General features: G+C 41.3%; 1 non-coding gene across 1 annotated transcript; it reads right to left on the bottom strand.

Moving 5' to 3' along the window:
- Positions 1 to 1,492: 1,492 nt before the first annotated feature.
- On the bottom strand, positions 1,493 to 1,599 carry LOC125496147 (small nucleolar RNA R71). Its single transcript, XR_007272850.1, has one exon. It is a non-coding gene; the product is annotated as a small nucleolar RNA R71 (small nucleolar RNA).
- Positions 1,600 to 8,864: the final 7,265 nt, after the last annotated feature.

Below are 8,864 nucleotides of genomic sequence, written 5' to 3'. Positions count from 1 at the left end.
TATTGATTTTTGTTGATTTTTACTATTTCTAGATTGGTGATTTATTGCTATTTTCTCATGATTAGAATGTCTAGTAGTGTAATGGATAGTGAGTAGTTAATCAACTAGGATTGGGAGTATCCCAATCATTGTTTCCATCCTATTTGCATGAGTAGAGTTTATTGGGTTGGTTATGCTTGAGATTTGTGTAATTTCAATTTTTGGTGTCGATTGGTGACTAAGTTGATGTGAGCTCCATCACCTTTTGATCCTTTGTTGCCCATTTAAAGGTTTACTTTTATGTGGATGACCTTCATGATTGATTGATTATTGTTGCACATCACTTGTTATATTGGTATAAACTTGGGTTTGGCTTCATTCCTAACTTGGCCTAGTTAGGTGATAACGCCTCGAAACATAGGTTTTGTTGCCATAATTAGGACTTTAAACTCCCTAACAACGATTTTAGAGGTGTTTAGGTCTGCTTATTCCCTTTGCATATTCCCAATACATGTCAACCCTCTTATCTTTTATTTGTTTTTTGGATGTGAATTTGTGATTGTGGCGATTTCCCATTCCTAGTGTTTTCCTAATTTGATTCCAATAGTATTAAACACTTAGTTCAACACAAACTTGACCATTTCTTCGATTTAGCTTACTCTTAGCGATTCTATCTTAGTGAGACCCTCCGATCCTTGTGGTTCGACCCTTGCTTACCACTTAAGTAGTTTAGGTGGATAGTTAGGTTATTATTTGACATTAGGAAATTAGTAACGACCTAGTTCTTCCTATATCAAATTGGCGCCGTTGCCGGGGATCGGCGTATTTTCATTGAGTAGTAGTTTTGCTTGTGAGTCTAAATCTTATTCTCCTTTTCTTGTTCTTTTGTTGTTTGTGTGTTGGTGTCTTTTGATTGCTAAGTTGTTGAGTACCCCTCTTGAGCCTTGTGGTCTTGTATGCCAAGAAGCAATCGTGCCTTATTCCATTTGATAGGGAGCTTGAGAGAACCGTAAAAGCTATAAGAAGAGGGTTGAGAGGCCCGAGAGTGCAAGAGCAATCGCATTCTACCGCCACCATTGAAAGTCCTCGAAGTTCTACAAGTTCCTCTAGTCACGAGGATTTTGATCAAGAAATGGGGGACCTAAACAACCGGAGTTTGAGAGACTATGGTGCTCCTATGGCATATACTCCAACAAGTGCAATTGTTGCACCCACCACACAAGCAAATGATTTTGAGTTCAAACCGGCTTTCATTCAACTCATCTCGAATAATCAATTTGGGGGTAGTTGCCATGAGTGCCCTCGGGAGCATTTGAGGAAATTTCTTGAGTTTTGCTCAACGGTGAAGCACAATGGAGTCACACAAGACTTCATCCGTCTAAGCATGTTCAAGTTCTCTTTAAGAGATGAAGGATCACGTTGGCTCATGGATTTACCTCCTAATTCGCTCACCACATGGGAAGAAGTCACCAAAGCTTTCTTGGGTCAATTTTATTCATTGCAAAAGACGGCCGAAATGAGAGCTAAAATTGTGACATTCAACGATAAAGAAGGTGAGAGTCTAAATGAAGCGTGGGAGAGATTCAAAGGCCTCTTGAGGGAGTGTCCACACCATGACATGGGAAAAGAGATGCAACTACATTGCTTCTACAATGGCTTTCTTCTCACAACAAAATGAGTCTAAACGCGGGGCGGGTGGACCCATAATGATGAAAGGGGCGGATGAAGCTCTTCAAGCAATTGAGCATGTGGTTCAAAATGACCGAGATTGGAACAAAGGGGAGCGCGCTTCAACCTCCAAGAGAGGTGGAAGGTATGAAGTTGATAGCATTGATTTACTTACTTCTAAAGTAGATGCTTTAGTTAATCAATTAAAATCATCTACTATGTCCCCCTCCTCATCTAATGTTTCCATGCTTGGTCACTCCCAAAACCCAACTCATGTCCCCTCCTAACATGTCTCATGTGAATAGTTATGGGAACCCCCTCATTCCGGTCATACTAACATGCCCATGCATTTATTGTTTTGTGATACTTGTGGAGCATATGACCACTATTCTTCCCAATGCAACTTTGTGGACTCTAACACCACTTCTCCTCCTCCATGGAACAAGTCAATTCCTTAAATCAAAAATTTGACCCATATTCCAACACCTTTAATCCGGGTTGGCGTCATAATCCGAATTTTGGGTGGAGAAATCAAGGTCAAAGCTCTAATCAAAATGGATTTCAAAATGTGGGTCAACATGTTAATCAAAATCAAGGCCAACATGGATACAACCAAGGTCAATACCGTGGTTCGTATCCTAATCAAGGCCAATATTCAAATGCTAGACCTCCCCCGGGTTTTCAAGGAAATCAAAGGCCTAATTATAACTCCCCTCCACAAGCACCTCTTCAATTGGGACCGCCCACCACCACCACTAATCTAGAGAGTATGATGCAAACTTTCATGACCAATCAAGCTAAAGAGACTAGTGAGTTGAGAGAGAGCATAAAACAAATGCAAGTTCATAATAAAATGCTTGAAACTCAATTGCTCAAATGGCGGGTTCTATGAAGAGTGCTCCCACTACCCAACTTCCTAGTCAAGGTGTAAATCCCAATGAACAAGCCCATGCTATAATCACTAGGAGTGGTAGACAATTGGGGATGTGTGTGTAAATGGGGGTAAGGTAAAGAAAGATGACAATCAATTGACTAATAACTTGATTAATGATGAAGATGAGAAAGATGATGACCCCCTACACCACCACCAAAAGCCAAAGATGATGAGCTAGTCACAAGCACCCCTCCTCCTTATGTAGCAAAACTCCCCTACCCAAGTAGGTTTGCTACTTCTAAGCTTGATGATCAATTTGCTAAGTTCCTTGAGGTTTGATAAGTCATATTTATATATAGTTTTTAGGTTCATTTAGGTTGCATTCTAGAGCACTTAGTTTCATATTTAGGTCCATTGTTGCATTATATTCTTAAGTTATAGTTTTCTACTCCTATTCGGTATGTTTTCTTGTTTTTGATGAATTTCAGGCATTGAGGACGTATTTGGAGTATGATTAGCTAAGCTTAAGGATTAGGAGCACTTGGAAAGAAGTTACAATGCATAAGGATCATATGGATATGTCATAGTACGAGTTTGAGCAAAAACGAAGCGAAAAATCATTAGAAGAAATGTGAAAAAGGAGTCACATCTACTCTTCTGATCATAACTTCTGATGTGCTTATTAGAATCCAGTAATTCTAGCATATTTGGAAACTAGACTTGAAGAGCTTTCCAACGATAGGTGGCACGTCCCGAGGAGACTTTTAGTCAAGGAGTTATGCCTTTCGGAAGATTGCACTGTTTCTGCTGGAATCTGCCACGCGTACGCGCGGATCACTAATCCGCCTATTAATGATTTAATTAAGACTTTCCTTATCTTGTAAATTACTTTCCTAGTCATATTAGGTTAAAAGATATTATTTAGATTGGTTTTCATTCTTTTTTCTCTCTCTCCCCTTTCACGTTATTTTTAGTTTTAGGGTTTAGTTTAGTTTTCTCTCCTCTTTTTCTCTCTAGTTTTTTGTAGTAAACCCTAGTTTTCATCTCCTTCATTAATTCATGATTTCTTTTAGTTTCTTTCCTTGATTTCTTTAATTATGCTTTTCCTTGTAGATTTAGATTTCATTATTTATTTCATGATAGAGTAGTTTTTATTTCTAGGGTTTTGGGAATCCATGTTTATATGCTATGATTTGATTTATATTTATGGGAAATTTCCTCAGGTACCCCTGAGGTTTGACGTAATTCCCAAATTACCCCTCACATTTGGGGAATTCCTCAGATACCCCCGAGGTTTGTGTTTGGGTCTAAAATACCCTTACTCTTGACGGAGCCCTAACGCCGTTAACTTTTTTTCTCTCTTTCTCAGTTTCTCTCCTTCCTCCCACCCTCCTCCATGGATGAACCTCCAAGCTTTCTCTCTCCTCCCACCATCCCCCATCAACCTCCAAGCTTTCTCTCTCCTTCATCGCACTCTCTCTCTCGCTCCTCTCCTTCGTCATGCTGTTGTACGTACAGCAGCACCGGCGACCCGTGCGCGCCACACCTGTCGGAGACCACCGCTGCTGCTCACTTTTCGTTTGTCGGAGCTCGCAACTCTCTCTCACCTCACTCGTGGTCTTTCCCCCGCAGCCCCCACCCCAACCCGTCCAAATCGACGAAGGAGATGAGAGAGGGAGAGAGTGCGACGAAGGAGAGATAGTACGAGGATGCTGGTGGCCGGCGAAACTCCGGCGAGCGGCGGCCGAGGCAGGGGTTGCGACTGAGCGTGGGGCAGGGGGTGGGGGAAGGGGAGGTGGTGGGGGTTGGGTGGTTAGGGCTTTAAAGTGGGGTGGGAGGAGAGAGAAAGCTTCCATGTTTATCAATGGAGGATGATGGATGGATAGAGAAAAAGAAAATTGGGGAGAAGGAGAGGAAAACCTAACGGCGTTAGGTTTCCATCCATAGTAAGGGTATTTTGAGCACAAACACAAACCTCAGGGGTATCTGAGGAATTCCCCAAATGTGGGGGGTAATTTGGGAATTACGCCAAATCTCAGGGGTACCTGAGGAAATTTCCCTATATTTATTCATGGTTTGATTAATTATTGATTTCTCTAATTGATTAGTGTTTTATTGTTAATCTTGCAATCTGATCACTTGTTTGATTAAATATTGTTAATATCGAGTCATAGATCGAGAGATAGTACTCTTTAGAGGCTTACCTACAATTAGCAAATCTGATTATGTTGAGCGACCGTACTAGCATATGTTGATTTGAGAGCGTTAATGCTGACCAAGGATTGACCTGTGCTCTAGATATCTGATTCATTGAACCATTGATGATATTTTGATAGATTATAGTTATAAACATGGTGAACCATTGCCCTAGATCTTTTTAGTTTGATTTTCGTAATTTGATTAGTTTAGAACTTTACTATTCTTATTCTTGATCTTGTTTAGTTTCTCTATACCTTATAAACTAGATTAAAACGACCATCTCTCTGTGGATTCGACCCTACTTACCCTACTACATTGTTAGAAGGTTTTGCAGGAATTATTTTTGACGGGTGTACGACAGCCTATCAGGTCTTGAAAAAGCTCCATGTTAATATCCCATTCACCGAAGCACTAAAACAAATGCCAACTTATGCTAAGTTCTTAAAAGAGATTTTATCTAAAAAAAAGAGCCTTAGATAGTGTGGACACCATTAACTTGACCGAGAATTGTAGTGCTATAATTCAAAACAAGTTGCCCACTAAGTTGAAGGACCCCGGAAGTTTTGATATACCATGTGCTATTGGTGACATGACCATTGACCGAGCTTTATGTGACTTGGGAGCTAGTGTTAGCTTGATGCCACACTCCGTTTGCAAAAGGTTGAACTTAGGAGAATTGAAGCCCACTCACATTTCACTTCAATTGGCCGATAGATCGGTTAAGATGCCCATAGGAAAGTTAGAAGATGTCCCCCTTAGAGTGGGAAAGTTCTATATTCCCGTGGACTTTGTGGTGCTTGAAATGGATGAAGATCCAAATGTTCCAATCATCCTAGGTAGACCATTCTTAGCTACGGCGGGGGCGATTATTGATGTAAAAAATGGCAAGCTAACCTTGAGGGTAGGAGATGATAAGATTGAATTCAACCTCTCTCAAATCATGAAATGTCCACCATTTACGGATGATTGTTTTAAAGTCGAGACAATTGATTATGATGTGCCCCAACCCATGCATGTTTATGATAATGATTTTCTTGCACTTGCATTGGTTGATGATGATGATTGTGGCATTGATGAGGTGAAGTCAATAGTTGAGCTACTTGACTCCACCCCAACTCTTGAATCATTTGAAAATGTGTTCTTGGCTATTGATGAGGAAGAGGGAAAATTTTCAAAAAGTGATGCTAAGGTTCCGGAAGTAGAATTAAAACCTCTACCTTCGAACCTTAAGTATGTTTTTCTTGGCCCTTCCTCTACATATCCCGTTATTGTAAATGCCGAATTAAGTCAAGAACAAATTTTCAAATTGCTTGATGTGTTGCGATTGCATAAAAGTGTGTTAGGCTATACAATCGATGATTTGAAGGGGATTAGCCCAACTCTTTGTATGCATCGCATTCTTTTGGAAGATGAAGCAAAGCCTTCAAGAGAAAGGCAAAGGAAATTGAATCCTTCCATGATGGAAGTTGTAAAAAAAGAGGTCCTAAAACTACTTGCTTCGGGGGATTATCTATCCTATTTCGGATAGTAAGTGGGTATCTCCGGTTCATGTAGTCCCTAAAAAGGGGGGGATGACGGTGATTCGCAATGATGTTGGCGAACTCATCCCCACTAGGACCGTCACAGGGTGGAGAATGTGCATCGATTATCGAAAATTAAATGTCTCCACCCGGAAGGATCATTTTCCATTGCCTTTCATTGATCAAATGTTGGAAAGATTAGCGGTGCATAACTATTTTTGTTATCTTGATGGTTACTCCGGGTTCTTTCAAATCCCCATTCACCCGGAGGATCAAGAAAAAACGACTTTCACTTGCCCTTATGGTACCTACGCTTATCGTAGGATGCCATTTGGGTTATGTAATGCACCGGCAACCTTTCAACGTTGTATGATGGCAATTTTTGCCGACATGATTGAAGATACCATGGAAGTGTTTATGGATGATTTTTCCGTATGTGGTTCTTCCTTTGATGTTTGTTTGTCTAACCTCACTCGATGTTTGGAGAGATGTGAGAAGTCCAATCTTGTCCTTAATTGGGAGAAATGTCACTTTATGGTTCAAGAAGGCATTGTTCTTGGGCATAAAGTGTCATCCAAAGGTATTGAAGTTGACAAGGCCAAGATTGAAGTGATTGAGAGACTACCACCTCCAACTACGGTTAAGGGGGTGAGATCTTTTTTAGGCCATGCCGGTTTCTACCGGAGGTTTATTAAAGATTTCTCTAAAATCACCAAACCTCTCACCGCTCTTCTCCAAAAGGAGAGTGATTGTATTTGATGATGTGTGCCTAGATGCTTTTTGTAGGATTAAAGAAGCTCTCACCTCCGCTCCAATTGTCCAACCACCGGAATGGACTCTTCCCTTTGAACTCATGTGTGATGCAAGCGATAATGCTATTGGAGCGGTCCTTGGTCAAAAGAAAGAAGGGAAGACTCATGTCATTTACTATGCTAGCAAGACCCTCAATGATGCGCAACGCAACTACACCACCACCGAAAAAGAGTTATTGGCGGTGGTGTATGCCTTTGAGAAGTTTAGATCATACCTTGTTGGGTCCAAGACTATTGTATACACCGATCATTCGGCACTCAAGTACTTGATGTCTAAGAAAGATGCTAAACCGAGGTTGATTCGATGGGTCCTGCTTCTTCAAGAATTTGACATAGAGGTGAGGGATAAAAAAGGATGTGAGAATGTGGTTGCGGACCACCTTTCTAGATTGGAGCCCATGGAGCTTGGCATGGATGGTGTCCCGATTAATGAAGATCTTCGTGATGATGCCTTATATGCTATTGAGAGCAAAAATCTCCCTTGGTTCGCCGATATTGTAAATTTCTTAGCTTGTGGTGTAATTCCCCCCGAATTCACACCACAACAAAGGCGCAAGCTCAAGCATGACTCAAGATGCTATATATGGGATGAGCCCTTGCTTTACAAGAGATGTTCCGATGGCTTGTATAGGAGATGTGTTCCTAATGAAGAGATCAAAGGAGTTCTTGAGATGTGTCACTCTTCCCCTTGTGGAGGGCACATGGGATCAAACAAGACCGCCGCCAAGGTTCTCCAAAGTGGTTTGATTTGGCCCACGCTTTTCAAGGACTCATGGGCTTTTGTTAAAACTTGTGATCGTTGCCAAAGGACCGGGAATATTTCCAAGAGGGATGAAATGCCCCAAAATGCTATTCAAGAGCTTGAGGTATTCGATGTATAGGCAATTGATTTTATGGGACCTTTCCCATCCTCTTGTGGCAACCTCTATATTCTTCTTGCAGTGGATTATGTCTCCAAATGGGTTGAATGTCTTGCAAGTCCCACCAATGATTCCAAAGTCGTGACTAACTTGTTCAAGAAAATCATCTTTCCACGATTTGGCATGCCCAAAGCCATTATTAGCGATGGTGGTTCTCATTTTGTTAAGAAATCTTTCCAAGCTTTCTTAGCTAAATATGGAGTTCACCATAGGGTTGGTCTCTCTTATCACCCTCAAACTAGTGGGCAAGCCGAAGTGTCAAATAGAGAGATCAAGTTGATTCTAGAGAAGACCGTGGATAAGAATAGGAAGGATTGGTCACTCAAACTTGATGATGCATTGTGGGCATATCGCACCGCCTTCAAGACCCCCATTGGTACAACTCCATACAAGTTGGTGTATGGGAAGTCTTGTCACCTTCCGGTTGAACTTGAGCACAAAACCCATTGGGCTATCAAGGCTATAAACTTTGATTTGAAAAGTGCGGGTGAAAGAAGACTCCTTGACCTTAATGAGCTTGAAGAGCTTCGCATGGATGCTTATGATTGTGCAAGCATCTACAAAGCTAGAAGCAAAGATTGGCATGACAAGCACATTAATAGAAAGGAGTTTCATGTTGGTGACCAAGTCCTCCTTTACAACTCAAGATTGAAGCTTTTTCCCGGAAAGCTCAAATCAAGATGGAGTGGCCCATATGAAGTGAAGGAAGTCTTTCCTTATGGTTCGGTCTCCATCTCTTGTCCAAGCCAAAGCCCATTCAAGGTTAATGGGCATCGATTGAAGAAATATTACGGCGATGCATTCGTTAGAGCTATCTCTACCACCATCCTTGGGGACTTCACTTCCCCTCCTACAACATGAACCATACTTCTATCATGGTCAAGCTAAAGAC

Source organism: Beta vulgaris, chromosome 3 (genome assembly GCF_026745355.1).
Source record: "Beta vulgaris subsp. vulgaris cultivar EL10 chromosome 3, EL10.2, whole genome shotgun sequence".
NCBI lineage: Eukaryota > Viridiplantae > Streptophyta > Magnoliopsida > Caryophyllales > Amaranthaceae > Beta > Beta vulgaris.
This window is presented reverse-complemented; position numbering and strand designations above follow the sequence as displayed.